Here is a 22,250-nt window from a genome sequence, read left to right on the forward strand (position 1 = left end):
CTGTCAAATAAATAAATAAAATCTTAATAAATAAATAAATAAATAAATAAAGACAGAGGTCTCATCTCTGAGAAGTTCATAGTCTTAAAGAGGTTGCCAGAAGGGAATTCAGAAGTTTGTACATGTTAGTAACATGGCTAATAGATGCACTTGCTATAGGGGGCACACAAATGAGAGCAGATGTGTGATGGATTGAAATGGTTGCAAAAGACAAAGCTGATGGTAAACAGGCCACTGGCAAAACACCAGAAAGAAATGTGGAGTTAGTTCTAAACTACAGCACATCTGGGATAAAAGACAAGAACAAAATGTTTGGTGACATATCAAAACTGGTATCAGAATAAATCAAATAACTTGATCTTAAATCTGTTTGCCAATTATGATTTTCAACAAAATACTTGCCAGGAAGTAATTTTACTAAAAACTCTTACAGAAGTAACTAAAGATTGAGAGAATTAAAATATATTTTCTTTCTACTAATGCCATTAGCTCACAGCTAATGAGATTAAGAGTATAATATAATAAAGCTATTCTTAAGCATCCTGAATATGCATTCTGTAATGTAACTTCCAAAACGATGTTTCAGTGTTTTTACTTTGACTAACCCACTGCGGCCTCTCTCCACACAATTAAGAAATTTGTTTGTCCAGTCCAGAAAGCCAAACTTTTCTGTTCTCCCTTACTCAAGAGTTTTATTTAACTCAATCTGTTGACCACAGACCCTATAAATACATGTAAAAGGTCTACTCTCAGGTTTTCACTGGCAGAACCTGAGATAAAATCCATGGGGGCAAATGTAGGCAGCACTGTTTCTGTGGCAGTTTCTGCTCCCTTGCTGTAAAGTTTATTTCTGCATGGCTTCTGTTTCTCTCACTTAAAGGCTATACATTTATTTGTTCTATTTTGCTTGGCTTTGCTTTGATTTTGCTGTGTGTGTGTGTGTGTTTTGTTTTTGCTAAAGGTCAGCACAAATGCTTTTTTATTAGCACAGTTTCAGCACCATGCTGGCATAAACAACTAAGATGTATAATTTCATGAATTTGATTATGACAACGGAGAGAAATTGGAAGGAGGAGATAAATGGTGAGCAGTCAGTTCAGGCATCGGGAAACTTTCCAAATGGCAGGGAGGCCAAATGTGAAAGAACACAGAGAGGAAAGAGAAAGAAATATAGAATAATCTGGGCTGAGCAATAAAGACCTCTTAAAAGTCCATGCCCTTAACCTTACATATTTATTTCCTATTAAAAGCAGAACATCTTCTTGGACACTTCTAGTGGAAACATGAATGCATTTTCACTCTGCTCCCTCCAAACCTGACCCCTCTGCTGCCTTCCTATGCAAGGGGATGGAATCACCATTCTCCCATAGCTACCCTGCCTGCTTAGAAACCATGAAGACCTCACTAACAATTCCTTCAAGAGATTACCATATCCTAGTATGCATCTTATTCTCTTATTCTGTCCTATATTTTTCCCCTTTCCATTCCCCAAACCAATACTTGAACTTAAGACTTTAGTCTCTCTCACCAAATTTTAACTAATCTCCCAGATTCTGAAATCTTCCTATTAATCCATTCTAAAGAATGTTAATATATGATTTTTCACAAATCACCACATTGATCGTGTCACTCTCTTCTTCAAAACCTTTAGCCATTTTCCTCCTGCCTCACCTATCAAATGCCAATTTCTCTGCTTGTATTTATAGCTTTACAAATGGCTCAGAATCACCCTTTTAGGCTTTATTCTGACCACTCCCTTCTATGTACTCAATGGCTCATCCAAATGAAATAACTCACCATTCACTCTTGCCAAAATGTCCCCTCTACCTTTCTCTCTCAAAATCCTTCCCATCAGCCAAGGTGCACGAAGACAACATCCCCATGGCTTTTTCCCTCTTCTGAGCTCTACTGGCACTTTGTATGTGGCACTTACCCCATTCTATCTTATTTCTTGGCACTTACCCCATTCCATCTTATTTTTTCATTTATTTTTATGTCTATCACTTTTCCGACTGGATTTTATTCGATGAAACGGTGAGGATATGATTTAATCTTCTGCTCCTTTATCCCTATGTGACCTAGGGCAATTATTAGACGTTTTAAAGGTGGTTTCCTCATACGTAAAATGGAGGTGATAACAGTGTTTTTCTCATACAATTATTGTGAAGATTAAATAAATTAATATATGTGAAATACTTGGAAGAGTCCCTGGTAATAAGCACTAAAAGTGCTTAATCATTTTTAGTATTTTTTATCTTTATGACTCTTATAACAGAGTGTAGTCTTGTATGTAGTAAGGCAAATATTAAATATACATTGTAGGAAGAATGGGACAAATGGAATCACTGAACTAATGAAATGAGAAGGAAGGAAAGAAAGAAGGGAGGAAGGGAAAAGATTAAAGTGAAGAAAAAAGAAGTTACATTAAAGGTTTTGTTAATGCTAAATATGGACAAATATATTTCTACTGCAAAAAGGGGCTTCTAGCCATACAGCTTCATTGTGTCCAAGTCCTGAAGTACTTTTTCACTATAATAAAAAGAAATAGTGTTTCACCTTAATAAGAAGCATTATTTACACTAACGGCATTCATATGCATTATTTCATATATAGGACAGAAAGCATTTAAGCACAAACTCAGGAGAAAGCCATGTACTGACATTTCTCTGAGGCTCTTCATTACTTCACTTGGAAAATCCACTGAAAATACACACACACACACACACACACAAAGAATCACAAATGAACACAATCTAGCTGTCCAACCCCACAAAAATCTCCCATCTACTTCATTGTCATGTTCTGAGGTTGTGTTAGTCAATGATGGTTCACAGCTCTATAAATGAAAACAACATGCTAATACATCCTGAACAGATAAAATTTGTATTATTCAAAAAGCCTTTGAACAATTTGAGGTTTATGTAAATAAACGAATGACATTCTCAAAGACAGCTTTCACAGTGTGTGGTTGTAGCAGTGTGTAAAATTTCTGCTTCCAATCGGTGTTTAAAATGGCAAGAGTAAACAAGAATTACTGGAACTGCTGGGGTCAAGCAACAATTTGGAAAGTTAACATTATGTATGCTGAAGAAACTGAACATGACTGTTATCAAAGGGAACAAGAATACAACCAGAAAATTCTGAAAGACAAAGAAATCAAAACAATGGAGAAAAACAAAAGAATTTTTTCAATTTTGCTTGAGACCAAAAGAATAAGTCTAGGGGAAAATTCTCTCTTTAGAACTTTTCTGTGAAATATGATTAAACTAATCATTATGTAATACATGAGCTTTGGAATTTGACCCATTGTATATCTAATCCGGCTATTTCTTTCTACCATATGAATGTTTAGAGAGATGCAAAATACCCAAAAGTAAACTAATTATCAGCCTCTTCCTTGCCCCCAGACCAGCTCTGTTCCACCTTCCACAAGTGGAACGCCCAGCCCAGCTGTCCCCGAACCACCCTATCTACCATCGTGTACCTAGAAATTCCTTCTCCCTTTCAAGACTTTAATCAAGATACAGGACTTCCCTCACCACCCCCAAACACATTCACTCCTTACCCTGCAAACCTATAGCACTTTTCAAGAAATTAGAAGTTTATTGAAACTATTATCAAATTTTGTGACAATTTTTCTATCTGCCTTATAAGCCTATGGCAGAGGCTTTGTCAAGTTTTCTTTATCCCCCTCAAAGCCAGTTCCCAGCAGCACCCCGTGGCCACCTTCTGGATCTATCTAAATCCTGATCTTCAATTTCAGTTCCAAATGTGTGGCTCCCAAGTAGCCTTCCCTGAATCCCTGGCCTGATTCAGATGTCACTCCTCAGTGCAATATAGATCTCTACCATAGCACTACACATTGTTCTGAAATGACTGATTTGCTTATAATCATTGGATTATAGTCACATTTCTCCATGCCCACAACTGGATCACATTCCACTTTATAACTGCAGCATCTAACCTAGCATATAGCCTATAGTCTGTTGAGTAAATGGGTAAATGAATTCTTTGTCTCTCTGCCATAATCAGTTCACTGTACTATCTTTCTTTGGGGGAGAGGCAGAAGATAAGAAAAACTGTCGATTCCACATGGTTATTCTCTTTGCAATGGCAACTGCCTTTTGTTAATCATCTCTGCTCTCTTTGCACATAATAATAGAAATTATTTTATAACTGAAAATAGTCTCAAAAATCATCAAGAACAAAGAATGAAGGTAACATGTCAGTGACTCAGGGACATGGAAAACTCTACACGTCCAAAACCAGACATTTTTTCTTCTAATGCACTTAACAGTTTCTTATGTAGCTGTTGTATTAGACAAGTTTTGGAGTACCTGCCTGTAATGGTTAGTTTTACGTGTCAGTTTGGCTAGGTTACACTCCCGCTGTTACTCAAACATTAATCTAAGTATTGCTGTGAAGATGTTTTATAGATGTAATTAACATGTGTCATCAATTGGCTTTTTTAAAAAAGATTTTCCTTGAAAAGGTAAGTGGGTGTCATCTATTCAATTAAAATGCCTGAAGAACAAACTGAGGCTTCTCTCTGAAAAAAAAGAAATTCCTCTTGTAGACTTGCAGCATCCACTCCTGCCCAAGAGTTTCTAGTCTGCCCTTCCTGATGGCCTGTCCTATGGATTTCAGACTTGCCAGCCAGTACCCACAATAACATGATCAATTCCTTGTGACGGATGCATGGATGGATGGATGGACAGATGAAAGAAAGAAACAAAAAACAAAGGAGGGAGGAAGAAAGGGAGGGATGGAAGGAAGGTGGGGAAGGAAGAAAGGAAGGAAGGAAGGAGAGAGAGAGAGAGAAGAAAGAAAGAAAGAAGAAGAAAGAAAGAAAGAAAGAAAGAAAGAAAGAAAGAAAGAAAGAAAGAAAGAAGAAAGAAAGAAAGAAAGAAAGAAAGAAAGAAAGAAAGAAAGAAAGAAAGAAAGAAAGAAAGAAAGAAAGAAAGAAAGAAAGAAAATCCTACAGGATTCTTCAAAAGGCACAATCAAAAGCATAGAAGTAAAATTCGGCCTCTCACCATTAAAAAAGTCCTCTGAAGGCTGAGGAAAACACTGCTTAGAAGAGCATGTTTGCCCTTATAAAAGTAACTCCATAGAGTCAAGTTTAAGTACAATCAAGATCCAAGAAGGTCAAAACCATCTTACAATAGTACCATCAACTAAGATTTTTCTCTCTTCTTACCCCTATATCTTTAATCCACTCTCCAACTCCTGAAGAGTTTGTAATTTCAGCTAGTAAGTAGGAATGGCATGAACTGAAAAAGATTTCTGTACCCTATTCTCCTAAAGGTAAATGGCAACCTGCAAGAGATTCCAGATTGGGGAAAGAATGAAAAGTTTTACTACTGAATAAGACTGGAAGCCTAAATTACTATGAGTATTGAATGAAGATTGTTTTTGCAGCTTAAAGTGTAGAATTTTCTATGCCCTTGCTTCAGACGAATACTATAACCATATGGGAGGGAGATGAGAAAGTAGGAACTAATTCAAAAAGTAGGTAAGTCTGAGTAAGTAAATTGTATGTAGGTGTTCTTAGTACTGTTGCAATTCTTGCAATTTTTCTATAACCTTAGAATTTTTCCCAAATTAAATTTTGTAAAAGCTTCTTTATTACTTCTTCAATAAAGCTTTCAGAATGTAGCATTTGATATGACCATCATGCTATTAAAGTAAGCCTGAGCCTAAGAATTTAAGTTAAAGTCAAATGTCCTGATTTGGAAACTCTCTGGTCTTCTCTATCAGAATAATCATCCAACCAAATGAAAGAATCATGTGAGGGCACTGGTGGTTGTGGGGATGCTACTTAGCTAGTTACTGAAACATGTCTTCCCACTTGTGTGCATTTACTCTATCAAAAGAAAATAAAAATACAACTATGTTCAAGTGAGGTACCTATAAAAGGCAGTCTATTCCAGGTTAACATTACACTAACTAAATATACATAATTAAATTCAAATTCTATCTCTAAAGTGTTATCTAGGGAAGCTGTGAAGTCTCAATCTACCTGCATCAATTTTCTCATTTGTAAAAATGAGGTTGAATAAGATCATTAAGGTCCTTTAAATTAAATGCCTGAAGCAATAGAAGTGAGACCAGAATGGGAGAGGAAGGGGAGAATGGAGTGAACAAAATCATATTCACCCACATGAAAAGGACCAAAAGAAAAATATATCCTTGGGAAAATCAAGCAACTACCTAAAAATATGTAGTTCTACTTCTTCTTCCTTCTTTTGCTTATATTTATGGAAAGTTCAATAGTCTGAGCATGAAGAGCTATTTGTACCTTTTAGTTGAGTTTTCTGGGGATTGTGGTATTCGGGAAACTTGGGAAGTAATCAGTAACCTAAATAAGTATACAAGAAACAGCACGAATTTTAGAAAAGACTTTTACTTTAATAGCTTGGAAACTGATCCTAAGTCTGTGATGACAAATTGCTAATGTGTTTTGTTTTCCCATGACTATAAGAATACAATAATAAGGTATTGTATTCTTATAGTCAGTCAGTTAAGTGTCTGCCTTCAGCCCAGATCATGATCCCAGCATCCTGGGATCAACCCCCACGTCCCATGTCAGACTCTCTGCTCAGTGGGGAGCCTGCTTCTCCCTCTCCCTCTGCCATTCCTTCCACCTGTGCTCTCCTCTGGCTTTACCTCTCTGTCAAATAAATAAATAAAATCTTAAAAATTTTTTAAAAAGAATACAATTATAGTTATTTGTATTTTAGAGACACAAAAACAAGAGGTCTCAACTCTAGACTAGATAAAGTGAAAGAAGATGAAGTTTAAAAATAATTAATTCAAGGAAATTACTCAAGAAATGTATTGAGGTGAGCCTGGGTGGCTCAGTTGGTTAACCATCCAACTTTTGATTTTGATTCAGTTCTTGATTTCAGGGTAGTGAGATCAAGCTGTGTGTTGGGCTCTGGGCTCAGTGGGGAGTTGAGATTCTCTCTCCCTCTGCCCCTCCCCCTGCTCTTAAATAAATAAATAGATAGATAAATAAATAAATAAAATCTTTTTTTTAAAAATGTACTGAAAGGCACCACAAAGTACCCTGAACAATGAATATAAAACACTCATATCAAGTTATATCAGTATGAAATTTTAGAATGCTAGGAACAAATACTGGATATAACCCTTCCAGAGAGAAGAAAACAAAAAAGAAACAACTACATATGATGGAATGGAAATCAGAATGGTGTCAGGCAAGATGAAAACGGAAACTGAAGAAAATGCAGCAATGCCTTTAAATATTCTTAGTGAAATGATATCCATATTAATACCCAATCTACTTAACCCAATCAATCAATTATATCTGAGCAAAGAATGAAAATATCTTCAAATATGAAAGATCTCAAAAATTTTACCTCCTGTGCACCAGGAAACAGAGAACCCAATATACAAGATTCCTAGAATGATGGAGAAGGAAGACATTATGATGTCAGTAGTACAGCATTATTTTTAAAGATTTTTTTTTATTTATTTGAGAGAGAGAGAGAGAGAAAGCAGGGGGAGGGACAGAGGGAGAAGCAGACTCCCCATTGAGCGGAGAGCCTGACGTGGGGCTTGATCACAGGACCCTGGGATCATGACCTGAGCTGAAGGCAAATGCTTAACCGACTGAGCCCCGCAGGCACCCAGTAGTACAGCAGTTTTTGAGAACAATCTATATGGGAACTGATAACAGATAAACAGATGATGGATATTTGAAACTAGAGATTATCTGACATTTTGAATATCAAGTACATATTTCTGGTGGATAAATTAGGGATGTATTATTAGTGGTAAGTATAGAGTTAATTAAGTGAATGCTAAAAAAGAATAATTATTAATTCCTAAAAAAAAAAAAATTGTCCAAAAGTGGAAATATATCATAAAAATCATTATATGGTTCAGTTAAGATTAATATTTATTTCTAATATCTATTACCTTTTTTTAAATGTGCAAATGATCAGGGGGAAGAGGTCTAAATCCTCATCTTCCTTACTGAGAAATCAATGAATAATTTCTCAAACTAGAAAATTCAAGAAATAGTGACATTTTGTATATTATTTAGAAATTAGAAGATGAATACCAGAAGAAATAACTAAAAGCTATGAAGTAATTGCTGATGAAGAGGCAGAGTGAGAGGTTGACAAGGCTGAACCAGAGGCCTTCTTGCTCCGGTATAAGCCCAGACTATTCAAAACTATGTATACACATACTTAACAAAAAAAAGTTGGATAAAAAGAAAAATGAGAAATGGCTTTTATATATTTAGTAGGACTTTAAAATTCATTTTATTTTATTAAGCATGATTGTTATCTATCTATATTTGAACATTTACATATAATTTACATATATAAATTATCAGCAATGTATGTACATACTGGATTTCCAAAACTCTGGCAATAACACTGCAGGTTCCCAGGAATCCAGAGCTCACTAGTTTGGAAGCATTATTTTAAATCTTAAATTTTAACTCAGTGGGGTCTAACTGTAAAGGAGCTATAGTGATTGCTCACAGGAAAACAGGTTATGAAACACACAGTTTTTAATTTTTTGTGATTAATGAAATATATTGTAAAAATGGTACTTCCTGGGGAGAGAGTAATATAACAAAATCTATGATAATGAAGGTGATGATTTTCAGAGTGTTTCTGTGTGAAAGACATAAAGCCCTAAAACCAACCCAATCGTTTTCCATCCCACTTGCAAGAATAAAGGAGAGTAGCTAAGAAACAAACAAAAAAATACACCCAGAGGTGTTTTTTTCTTTATGCAAAGAACAAACCTGAAAGATTACCTGCTCTGTAGAGTAGCTAATTATCTGTCGTGTTGCTAAGACATTTAATAGCTCAGATTATGCAACATCATGTTAGCTAATCTCCTTGAGGAAACAAGTACAAACAGTTTACGACCAACCTTCACCTTCTTCTTTTTCAAACTTACTATAAAGATACCCATTCAGATGAAAAAAAACAAAACATTTGATTCTGCCATGCCTGTCAGAGACTATTGCTAAAGATATCAAGCCCAGAAAATACAAATGCATTTTATATTGAGAAGACATGTTCCCAGAATTTTTTTGCTTTGACAATTGCCCTATAATTGGACTAGAGGTATGAATGTCTAAAATTATATTTCTCAGGTGTCAGAAAACTTTTTTTCACATTTCCTACCGCCCTGTTAAAAAGTTACCATTAAACAAGCATTTATTTAACACCTTGTAACATGCCAACTATTGTGGCCAAGCCTATGTCAATTCTGCAATGATAAACAAGAGTTTTCTTCAGCCTTAAAAAGCCTTCAGTCTATTAAGGAAGAAAAATGCAAACACATAATTGCAAGGTGTGGTATATTCATACAATGGAATACTACTGCAATTAACTGAATCAATTGTGGCTACACATAACAACATGAATAAACCTCAGAAACATAATATTAAGAGAAAAAAAAAGTTGCAGAAGATTAGCACAATATGATTCCACTTATATAAGACTCTAAAATATACAAAATGGAAACAGCTATTCTTTAGAGATACAAACATAAGTAAAAAAAAAAAAACTATAAAGGAAAGTAAAAATGATATGCATAAAATTCAGAAGTGATTTCCTCTGCACACAGCCAAAACCTCTCTCAACTATCTTTTCTCCTGCTCAACAATCTACCACAGCTCCCCACTGAATCTAACAGATTTTTTCTTCAGCCAGAGAAGTCCTCACGACCTCAGATGTAATAGCAATTTTCTCCTTTTTAAGCTGGATGGAGGATATGATGACATGCAATGGTGTTTGATTCATTTTCTTTACATCTTTCAAATATTTAATAAATATTCTATAAATAAGTTAAAAATTAGTGGTTTAAAAAACTGAACGCATCATGAAATAATAAGGAAATTATGAGCAATCTGGAATCAAGAGACACTGCTACTTCCTCTTCTGCGGGCAACATTTTCTTTCCCAGGAGAAAAGTTTGAACCTACTGACTTTTTTGCATCCTGTCCTTAGTGCTCAAAGATCCTTCTCTCCTCTCCTGCTTTGCCACAGGATGTCCTTCGAACCACTGATCACTCTTGGGATTCCAAGTTGTTGCCCATTTAAACAGGTTAGTGCCCCTTCTTAAGTGGATAAAATTTCTCTGGAAATGTTGTCACCACTTTGAGTTCCTAAAAAAGGATAATCAGTTCTCTTAATTAAACCTAAACTATGTGATGCACCAAATGAAAGCAAAAAAATTCTCAGGTAGTATAGATTCAACCTGTAATGATTAAAACTAACTTTGCAATATAATCCTTCCCATTGATAAGTGTTGGCAATTAAGTTTAATGTAAAATATGGGTTTGAAAGTAGCTTCTCAATTTGATTTAGGCTTCCTGGTGCTTTTATCTGTCACTTGAGCATAACTTGCCTCCATTTACCAGGATTAAAAAATGAAATGATAAATGGCTCCCTAAAAGTTCTGCTGAATGAAATTAATATTCATGAAAAGTACTATTAAATGTTGGGGTCCCAACACCTGCTAAAGTCCTACAACTCTCATAGGTAAGCTCTCTGCAATTAATACTTTCTGGCACTAAAATCCTTCCTCAAATCAAATCAAAGCTGTTTTATAGCAAAATGATTCCAAAGAAACCCAAGAGAGAAGTTTTAGAGCAAGTCAGACCTCCTGAATGGAATGCAGGGCAAGTAATGGATTTCTTACATTAATTTGTTGGTTGCTAATTTAACCATATCAAAACACAAACACAGGTAGGAACATACCTGTACCAGAGAAAATCAAACTAAGAGCCACTATGCTGCACACACATTCTGTATATAATATACGAGGCTGTGGCTTAAGAATGAAACTGATTCTTCATCATGAAGAGAAGTGGGTGGATGTTTAAAGTCTCAAGTTCTCAAAACATCGGAAATAATTACATAGAACTTTTTGTTAGGTAACTAGATTATTTACTAGGTAGCCAGATTATGTGGGGGGGGAGGGGTGTTTAAAATGATCCTTTTGTAAAAAGTTTGCTAGAGCAACAAAATCAGCTGAAAGTTTGGGCAGGTTTGGTTGCACTGTTGAGTACGTCTGTGGTAAGGCAACAGTGACAGCCCCGTGCCTTCCCATACTGTATTTTTCCTAGGGAAAGAAGTGCAAAGTTAACATAGGTTAGAGGGTGGGTACGGAAGGGAGGTTCTGCACTGGAACACCATTTGGGTTATCTTCTGGTGCAGTGCACAGGGACTCTGTGCCAGGATAAATGAATGAGCTAGTGTAGAACGATTTTGCAGTCAAGGAACATCACAAGCCCACACTCTTCATGGCTTAATTAGTAAGTGTTGCCCAAGTGTCCCATGGGCATGGGCCCCAAATCAGCACGCGGAGAAGAGAGTAGGGGCAGTACAGAATAGAGGCTACAATCTTCTCAATTTAGGGAATATCTCATAGCCTTTAATCCAACAGTGTGCTATTCAAGGTTCTCTCTGGCCTCACCATAGCCTAGATTGTCTGTCCTGGTAGATGTGCTATGTGGCCTACAGTCCCTTCTCATAAACTGTCACACTACACATGCCCACAGAGTCTGCACTATCACAACTTAATATGAAACAGAACTAAATCAGTATGAGTTCAATTATGTAAAACAGACATGTAGAATACAAACGATGAAAAGAATACATACTAAATATTAAAAAGTAGTCACTTTTTAGAGATTTTATGCTGGGGTTTTTTTTTTGCCAAATATTGTTATGTGAACATGCATTTTGTTTCCTTTGTGAGCAGAAACATTATTTGTAAGCCTTTCTCTGAACACAGAAACATATTTTTCTTTCTGTCCATATGTTCAAGCATTTCTTATCTTTTTCTAACAAAGACAGAGTAGAATATAACACAGAGAGCAAGCAACTGGGTATTCTATTTTCTGTTTCTTTATTTAACCATAATCATCTTTGTTATTTCTGACATACAAAATTATACAGCAATAATTTTATTTTCCTTTTCTTAGTGCAGACTGTGGTGATGGTGGAAGGGGTGGAGGTGGGAAAGAATCATCTCTTCATAGAAAAGTTCTCTGATTTCAGGTTTTTGGGGGTTTTTTTATTTGGTTGATTTTTTGCCTACTTCACTAAGAATTGAATCCGAGGTCACCTGGGTGGCTCAGCTGGTTAAGCGTTGCCTTCGGCTCAGGTCATGATCCCAGGGTCTTGGGATCGAGTCCCGCATCGGGCTCCCTGCTCAGCAGGAAGTCTGCTTCTCCTTCTCCCCCTACCTCTACCCCTCCCCTCGCTTGTGCTCTCTCTCTCATAATCTCTCAAATAAATAAATAAAATATTAAAAAAAAAAGAACTGAATCCAATTATCTCTAAGGCCCCTTCTGGCAGTAAAATTCTATGATTCTAGGCTCATTTCTGTGTTCAATCTCAGTTACCAATTTCACTTGATACTTTGCATGTATTTGAATATTTCTACTTGCTTGTCTGTCCTTGATTCAACTTTTTCATAAACCTTGCCCAAACTACTAGAATTGAATTAGTTCTTTTTTTTTTTTAGATTTTATTATTATTTATTTATTTGACAGAGAAAGACACAGCAAGAGAGGGAACACAAGCAGGGGGAGTGGGAGAGGGAGAAGCAGGCATCCCGTGGAATAGGGAGACTGATGCGGGGTTCAATCCCAGGATCCTGGGATCATGACCTGAGCCGAAGGCAGATGCTTAATGACTGAACCATCCAGGTGCCCCATGAATTAGTTCAACTTTTAAAACATGTGAAAAGTCAGCCAGTAAAACTGCTTGATGCTTAATAACATTATTTTTAGTGGCATAGAATATTAACTTACCCTCCACTCTGAAATTGTGCTATTCAATAATTCTTCCATTTCTCTAGAAACGTTACCTTGAAATCGGGAAATTTTGATGTGCCACAGGTTTTAGAGTTGTATGCCTTCATATTGTTCATTTTCCGACAAATTGATGAGAAGGCTGAATGTTGCTGGGGCAAATGCACAGCAGCATTACACTGGAAGATGTGAATACTATAGAATTCATACCTTTGAGATAGCAATGTATTCACCCATGATGCATTTATTTAGAATTCATAAAAGGAAGAGAAATGAATATCTGAGACATAGTTTAACTTTTTCTTCAAAGTCTAATTAGATGACCACTAGGCTAAGAATGCAGGGGCAGCAGAACATTATAAAATGGACAGAATGTACATGGTCAGTCTGCCTCAGGCTGTGCTCCGTATCTATCTCTCACAGAAAATAAGCAACTACAAAGTATACTAATGCTTCCTAATTTTAAGAATGTATTTGTCTCTCACATCCAATTGATATATTTGCATAAAAAAATGAACAGAAATCATTTCAAAATTTGTTCATTATTATTTTTCTTAAGGTCAAGGAAAAAAAAGAAACACTACAAATGTAAATTCCACAAAGGACACACACTGTTGGACTCATGCTGCCTGGTATCCCCCATAATTAGCACAATTCCTGGGCATGGTTTGAAGTAAAAAATGAATGAATGAATAAATGAATGAATGAAAAAATAAAGCAATCACAGAATTTTAGATCTAGAAGACATCTTAAAGGTCAAAATACTCATATAAAGTTTTAGGTAAATCACATGAATAAATAATGTTAAAGCCAGAATCAATACCTTTTCTTCTATGCTACACTGTTCTTGCCTGTTTCTTTTTGTTTTTAAAAAATATTTCTTTATTTATTTGAGAGTGAGAGAGATGGGGAGAGAGAGAGAAAGCACGAGCACTGGGGAGGGAGAGAGGGAGAAGCAGACCCCCTGCTGAGCAGGGAGCCTGATGTGGGGCTCGATCCCAGGATCCTGAGATCATGACCTGACCTGAAAGCAGATGCTTAACCAACTGAGCCACCCAGGTCCTCCTTTTCTCTTTTTATTTTTAACTTTATCTCACATCCTGAGTATACACATAATGGATAAATAGTATGTTTGCTTTGGAACTCATAATACAAAGAAAAAGTTGGGCGCCTGGGTGGCTCAGTTGGTTAAGCAACTGCCTTCGGCTCAGGTCATGATCCTGGAGTCCCGGGATCGAGTCCCGCATCAGGCTCCCTGCTCGGCAGGGAGTCTGCTTCTCCCTCTGACCCTCCCCCCTCTCATGCTCTCTCTCTCTCATTCTCTCTCTCAGATAAATAAATAAAATCTTTAAAAAAAAAATACAAAGAAAAAGTACATTGAATCATTTAGTTGGATTTTTTAAAATTTAACATTTATTGAGTTCTATTTTGTACTGGGCACAGTACAAAAACAAAGGAGCCCTCTTTAAGGAGGTATGTATGATGTGTGTGTTTGTTTTTTCCCAACTACCATGCAATTCCACATCAGCTGGGTATTCTACAGTTCAACACAATTCTGACACTATCTACCTGGAGATGGTATCAGGTCAGATGCCAATCAAGTCTACTCACCTGTGCTTCTAATCCATCAGTTGTATATTGGAGATTCCCACAATGCTCTCCTAAAATCTCTGGAGAAACAGCTGTGAGATGTAAAGGATTAAGAGAGCAATAGTTGGCAGGTAAAACCTTCAGATGGCAAAGCAGGTCTGACACCTGTGAAAGGAGATGGGAAATGAAGGGGAAGACCTAGTAGGAAAAACCTCAGCTCTGGGAAGGCCTCTGTCAATCCACTGTGGCACTCAGCACAAAGACTGCTTTTAGAGGACACTGAACAGGTATGGTGGGTACCATCACTATGCTCATTCATCACCTGAGGGTTGAAGAAGCAGGAAATAAAGTGTGAAAATAGTGGATCAAGAAGTGCAAATAATTATCTATAAAACAAATTCAAACACATACAGGTATCAAGGAAATTCAATATTTTTGCCACATGTGAATCTTAGAGATCAGATGTGTCATCTTGCTTCATTCAGGAGTTCATTTCATTTAAAAATATTAGTATTATTATTTTTTAGTCAGTGATGCTGAAAATTTTAGAGTTCTCTTAAACTTTGTTTCACTGGAGATTAAGACTAAAACAAGAGTGAGGAAACAGGTGGAAGAAAAATATGTAAATGTTACCTATGGAAAAACTGGAAAGAATGCAACTTTAGAAAATGGGAAAAAAAAAGGAGAAAGAAAAGGGAGAGTAAACACAAATCATGGTAATTGTATGGGTAATAGACTGGAGTCAAGATACACCATTTAAAACTGACAAACCAGAGAGTGAAAGATTAAGCTAAGTAAGTAGGATTCAGGGGACTATTATAGAAAGTTTAAATGCAGTCCTTATTAAATAACAAAAGGAAAATATTTTAAAGAGAGAAGACAACACTCTTCTTAGATAAGAAGTATTGTATATATAACATACTATATAAGGTAATTAAAACATAACATATAAAATGATAACATTTTGATAAGAGTTGATACCAAGCCTGTCAGTCACATTAGCAGGGGTTAAGCTTACCTTGATTCTTAAAAGATTTTTAAATTAATGAGTAAAATTCAACACTAGTCTATCAATAAAGATATACCTAAAACAGATTGATTCAAAAAGGCAAAATATAAAGGGATAGGCAAAGATGTACTATAACAGTAATAAAGCACAGATTATGATTTCAACATTGGACAATGTAAAATTCAGACCAAAAATCATTAACTGAGACTAAGAAGATTATTTTATAATGGCTAATAGTACAATTTATAATGAATATGAAGAAATTATGGATATCTACAGACACGTACAAAAAAACAGGAACCACCTATATAAAGCCAAAAATACAGGAGATGCAAGAAAAAAATAATATGATGCTAATGATAGAAGACTTTAGTAAATAAATAAATAAATAAACAGAAGAAACAATAAGGTTGACCTATGGAAAAATGTCAAACACCACAGTATGCTTCATAATGTATATGAAAAATTGACAAAAATTATTTTATTAGCATTAAGTTTCCTGAATTGGATAGGGGTACTATGGTTATGAAAATGAATCACTACATCAAAAACTAATGATGTAATGTATGGTGATTAACATAATAAAATAAAATTTAAAAAAAGAAAATGAATCTTTGTTCATAGGAAATGTATGCTGAAGTATTAAGATCTAAAATGTTATGATAAAGAAATGTGGAAAACGAGTAAAGGATACAAGAGAGTTTATTATTCTTTCAACTTTCTTGTAATTTGACATTATTTAAAGAAAAAAGTTCAAAAATAATGGGCTGTTACTTTGACAGAGGCTTGCATTTACTTGGTGGCTTGCTGCAGGACCGATTCATTGCCCCACCTTCACCCAGGACCCAGCAGCCAGCACATCAGGACAGCCAGATGCATTCTTCTCAGACCACTGCACCAATACGGAGAGGCTAGAAGTGCATTCTATTGTGTTTTATGTTTTACGCTAAAACCTCTACTTCGGCCTATGTTTCTGGGACTTAGAGGAGGTATCAGCAATAAACCCATTTACCCAGTATTCATTACTTTCCCTTAAAGTGATCTTGCATGCAAGAGCCAAAACTCAAGTTTTTATAACATGAAGAACCAAGCTTCTTTCTGGAAAGCACATTAAAGACTCTCATGGAGTGGAGAACACAGTAGGCATTTAATAAGTGCCTCTTAATAATATGGATGAGACTGTATGAAGCTTTCATGATGAATAAGAGCCTCTAATGATCAATAGGCAGATTGTAACCTTATGAGCATGCAGTAGCTGACGCCAGCTAAGGCTGACATTCCAGGGTCAGACTGCAGTCCTTGGAAAAGCAACTATCAAGACAAGAAGGAGGAGCAGCAAACTAAGCCAGATTTCAGTTTGAGAAACTGTCACACAGTAGGACTGGAAGGAGTACAGCTTGGGGAAATATAGGTGCACAGCCGTCCTAGGAGTTCTAGATTCAAAGCTTGAATGGGAAGAAAGGATGATTAAAGAAAGACAGGAGACAAAGGCTTCCTGAAGGACACTAATACTGAACCTGAATCAAAGGAGCAACTTAAGCCTGCTTAAATACTTGCTGTTGGAAGACCTGGCTGAATAGCTACCAGAGTCAGAGGCCAAGGAAATGAAATGTTATAGCATTTTCTCTAAATTTCTCTGATGAACCATTAATTTGAAAGGAAAATTGATTTCTGACAACATCTACACATCACCTATACCTTCTAAATTAGAATGTAATTGGGCATACTGTTCTCAATAGCTATTTAATTCAAGTTAGTCTTAATTCTCCAAGGATGTCTTATGCTTCCTTCTATGTCAATGTAGATGCTAGAAAAATACTGGAATAACAAGTCTTTATTGAAGAAGCAGCCTACAGATACAGTTCTCATTATATCCATAAACATATATAATGTGCAATATTTAGAGTGAATGAAAAATCTCTGTAAAATGTTCCTACTTTCTACTAGAGACAAAAAATAAACTTATGTTTCCCTTCCCTCTTAATAGCTTAATATTTATAGATTCCTTCCAGTCCTGCCAAACAGATGGCAAGTACCATTGTCAGAAATACTAAGCCGTGATCATACCTAGTATTTCATCTTGTCAGGTTACATAGAAACACACGCCCCTTTAGCACTAATAGTGACTCTCTCCTGGTAAACACATTGGGCACTATTAGAAAAACAAACAGCACTGTTTGTGGTATCAAAGAGCCACCTTCTTGACTTACCTGAATGACTTTACAAATATCTTTTCAATGTCTGTCTTTGGCTCCAGTGTCCTCATCTCTACGATAAGAAGGGAAAACAAATCTCTGAGGTATCTTTCACCTGTAACATTCTGAGACTCTTCCTAATGAGGAAGATTAATGAACAGAAGCTTCAGACCACGAATGAGACACAGAGGCCACCACAAATGGCTACAGCTGCAAAACACAGGAAAAAACTCATTTGTGCTCCAGGTGAGAAGAGAGTACATCACAAATGACGCTTTTAGACTGTTGCCATTCACTCTAGGTGAGTGAGAGGCAGCAGTACATAAACTAGTCCTCCCAAAATAAAACTCACTATATTTCAAAATAAATTTGTCACTAATTTTTTTATCACGTTTCCCATCAGTAAAAGCTTTTAAACATGCCCTCCAATGTATAAATGTTTATTTATACATTATTTGTATCATACATTCACTACTATCATAAAGCATACTTTCTTTTGAGACAAACATAAATATAAATAAAAATTCTAACACTTTACCAGTCTCTCACTTTGGAGACCACTGTTAAGAATGATAGCAGTGACCTGCATTGGTTTGTCATCAGGAAACCTCAGATCAGTCTATAATTCCACTTTTAACCCTCAAACTACGCTCAGAAATTATCTTATCTCCTATATGGTTTTAGAAATTAGAAACAAAGAGAGATCCACTTTGGTAGGATAGATAGACCTGCACTCAATCAGACACTAAATGCAGAACAAACTTCCCTCAGTTCTCCAGTTAATTACATACTATCCAGTGAATTTTGTTGTATTTTAATCTTCTTTTACCTTCTTTGAATTAGGATGACTTCTGGCAGACAAGTTACAAAAGACAGAGTCAATCTTTCTAGACAAAGCTCCATGGACTATGGAGACAAATTTTGCAGATCTTCAAGAAAAAGCAATGGTCAATCATAGAGCCCATTTTATCTCTGTAAATCCCTTAACTCATAGAAGCCCCTCATTTATACCAGATCATAAACTCCTGGAAGGCAGACACTGTCTTCTCCCTTCTTGCAACAACAGTCTGAGTCCAGTAATGTTTCCTGATGAACAGACCAGCCTATGGCAAAACTATGATGGGAAAAATTCTGTATTTAGCACTCTAGTAACCCTGCAGGCACCCATCCTCCACCACACCCTAGTCTATTTTGGTGAATCTTCCCTTTTTCCTTTATGTATTTACCATACTTCTCTTGGAAAACAAAACTTTTCTCTTCACAGGGAAATTTGCATTTTAAGCTTTATCTTTAATGAAGGAGTGTAGATGATGGGGAAGGGGGGCAGAATTCAATCAATACCAGAAAAAAAAGTGAATTATTATGGACGGACATGAAATTCTTTGATCTATAAAATTATACAAATAGATGGTCACTACATAATAAGCCAGCCCAGACTCAATGCAAGACAGCTGATGAACGGTGTTGACAAATGGCCAACAGACACATGAAAAAATGTTCCACATCAATTGGCATCAGGGAAATACAAGTCAAAAGCACAATGAGATACCACATCACTCCAGTCAGAATGGCTAAAATTAATAACTCAAGAAAAAAACAGATATTGGTGAGGATGCAGAGAAAGAGGAACCCTCTTACACTGCTGGTGGGAATGCAAACTGGTGCAGCCACTCTGCAAAATAGTAAAGAGGTTCCTCAAAAAGTTAAAAATAGAACTATCCTATGACCCAGAAATTACACTATTAGGTATTATCTAAAGGATACAAACACAGTGATTTGAAGGGGCACATGCTCCCCAATGTTTATAGCAGCAATATCCACAATAGCCTGGAAAGAGTCCAGATGTCCATCAACAGATGAATGAATAAAGAAGATGTGTGTGAATGTGTGTGCACACACACACACACACACACACACACACACACAAAGATTGGAATATTATTCAGCCATCAAAAAGAATGAAATCTTGTCATTTTCAGTGACGTGGCTGGAACTAGTGGGTATTATGCTAAGCGAAGTAAGTTAGAGAAGGACAAATATCATGTGATTTCACTTACTGTGGAATTTAAGAAACAAAGTAGTGGAACATAGGGGAAGGGAAGGAGAAATAAGATGAAAACAGAGAGGAAGACAAACCATAAGAGACTCTTAACTATAGGAAACAAACTGAGGGTTGCTGGAGGGGAGGTAGGTGGGGATGGGGTAAATGGGTGATGGGCATTAAGGAAAGCACTGGATGGAATGAGCAATGAGTGTTATATACAGCTGATGAATCACTAAATTCTACCTCTGAAACTAATAATACACTATATGTTAATTAAATTGAATTTAAATGAATAATAAATTTTTAAAAAGAAAGTGGATTCTACAACTTCCCAACATAAATCATTCTACTATTAAGCATCCTTAATTTTTAAAAAATGTCAATCTATATCTTAAAGCTCCCAGATAATTCTAATATGAGACTAGAAAACCTCTAATTTAGAAAGGGGGTTTTCATACCATATTGTAAATTAGAATCATTAAAAAGAACTTGTTTTTAAAAATGTGATTATTTGGAAAAACACCCATAGATTTTTATTTGGTAGATCTATCTGGGTTAGGATCTAGTATTTGTTTCAATTTTGAATCAGTTCTGTGGATGACACTCATTTCTATAATTTGGGAACAAAAATTTAAACACACATCCAGAGAAATAAAAGTAAAAAAAAAAATGTGTCATTGTGGAATACCAACAAAAATTTCAAAATATTCAATCTGAGCACATCCTAAGCTATTTTTCAGTGTGACTAGGTTCGTTCTTGTTGGTTTGGTGACATGTGAATTATGTATATAAACTAAGAGATTTTACAAAAAAAAGTAAATGAAATAGGAAAAACCATTAAAATTGTAATGGATCCTTTGTAAATATGTGAAACTTGGCATGAAATTTGTGGGATACAGATAGGGCTATTTATTTTGAAGGATATTTACATAACAATATTACAAGGTACTGCTATAAGAAATGCATATTTATGCTGTTGTTTGCTCTTTTATAGAATGCTCTAATGTTTGCTAATAGCTTCCTGGCAAAGAAAGTTTTACACATAATCTCTATATACATAAAGTTGTTCTAGCATGACTCTTCTGATGTCTAGCAAATATCATTATTCCTATCAAATATAGATTATTTTCAAAACTCAGATTTAACATGTCTTTTATACTTACCCACTTATTTACCATTTCTGGTTCTCTTTATTCCTTCATTTAGATATAAATTTCAATCTGTTATCATTTCTCTTTAACCTGAAGGTCATCCTTAGCAAATGGAATTGTTTTGAGTGCAGAATGACTTAAAAACTAAAATACAGCCATCTGAGAATAAACTCTTTGAGAGTTTATTTGAGAGAGGCCAAGTTACCCAACAATCACACTGGTAGCTCCAGATATAGGCAACTTAACAGAAATTTCCTATAAGCATTTCTACCGTTTGTAGAATATTGTGTTTAGGCACAAAGGACTGAAATTTTTCCATATACTGCTTTTTCGTTACATAAAAAAGTAGTATATTCAAGGCGCCTAGGTGGCTCAGTCAGTTAAGCATCAGACTCTTGATTTTGGCTCAGGTCATGATTTCAGTCAGGGTTGTGAGATCCAGCCCTGTGTCAGGATCCAGGTTCAACAGAGAGTTTGCTTCTACCCCCCTACCTCTCTGTGCCCCTCCCCCCGTTCACACGCTCTCTCACGCACTCTCTATATAAAAATAAATAAATTTTTTTATAAGGCAGTACATTCAGGAGAAAGTGTTTTTATTTTCTTGTTCCACAACATTATGCTGCAGGTGGTAGAAAATCAGTAAGGAAAAGAAAACAGGGAAGGTGAAAAAGACATGTGAAGACTGCATGCAGAGCACTCAGCTTGGGCTGATGGCTATCTTTTTTTATTTACTGGTCCAGTTTTTCTGGCTTTGTGTGTGTGTTGCTGGGTAACAATTGTATACTTTGTGTAATCAACATAAAATCAACTGGCTGAACAGGTTGTTCTCCATCAGTCAAAAAAAAAAAAGGTTCATACTATTAGAATTGACATTTCTACTTAAGAAAGCTTGTTAGACTTCTTGTTTGAAAGACTTACCTTGATCATTAAAGGTCCTTGGGAAGATTGATTTAAGACAATTTCTCATTTCTTCATTGCAAAAGCAAACATAAATATTCCAAGAATAAAAGAATGGCCAACTAGCAGATAAAGCTATTTCTCACTAATTCTGTGTCATTAGGTTATAAAATGCAAATTTCAACCAGATATAAATTAGATGTGGAAAAAAGAGAACCCTTGTATACTGTTGGTTGGAATATCAACTGTTATAGCCACTGTGAAAAACAGTATGGAGGCTCCTCAACAAATTAAAAATAAAACTACCATGTGATCTAGCAGTACCACTTCTGAGTACATAACTGAAGGAAATGAAGTCACTATATTGAAGAGATATCTGCACCCTAATATTCACAGCAGCATTATTTTACAATAGCCAAGACATGGAAACAACCTAGTGTTCATCAACAGATAAATAAGAAAATGTGATACTGACACTACTATATTGATAGTAGAATACCTTACAGCCATAAAAAATAAGAAAATCCTGCTATTTATGATA

The sequence above is a fragment of the Neomonachus schauinslandi genome, chromosome 5, assembly GCF_002201575.2.
Source record: "Neomonachus schauinslandi chromosome 5, ASM220157v2, whole genome shotgun sequence".
NCBI classification, from domain to species: domain Eukaryota; kingdom Metazoa; phylum Chordata; class Mammalia; order Carnivora; family Phocidae; genus Neomonachus; species Neomonachus schauinslandi.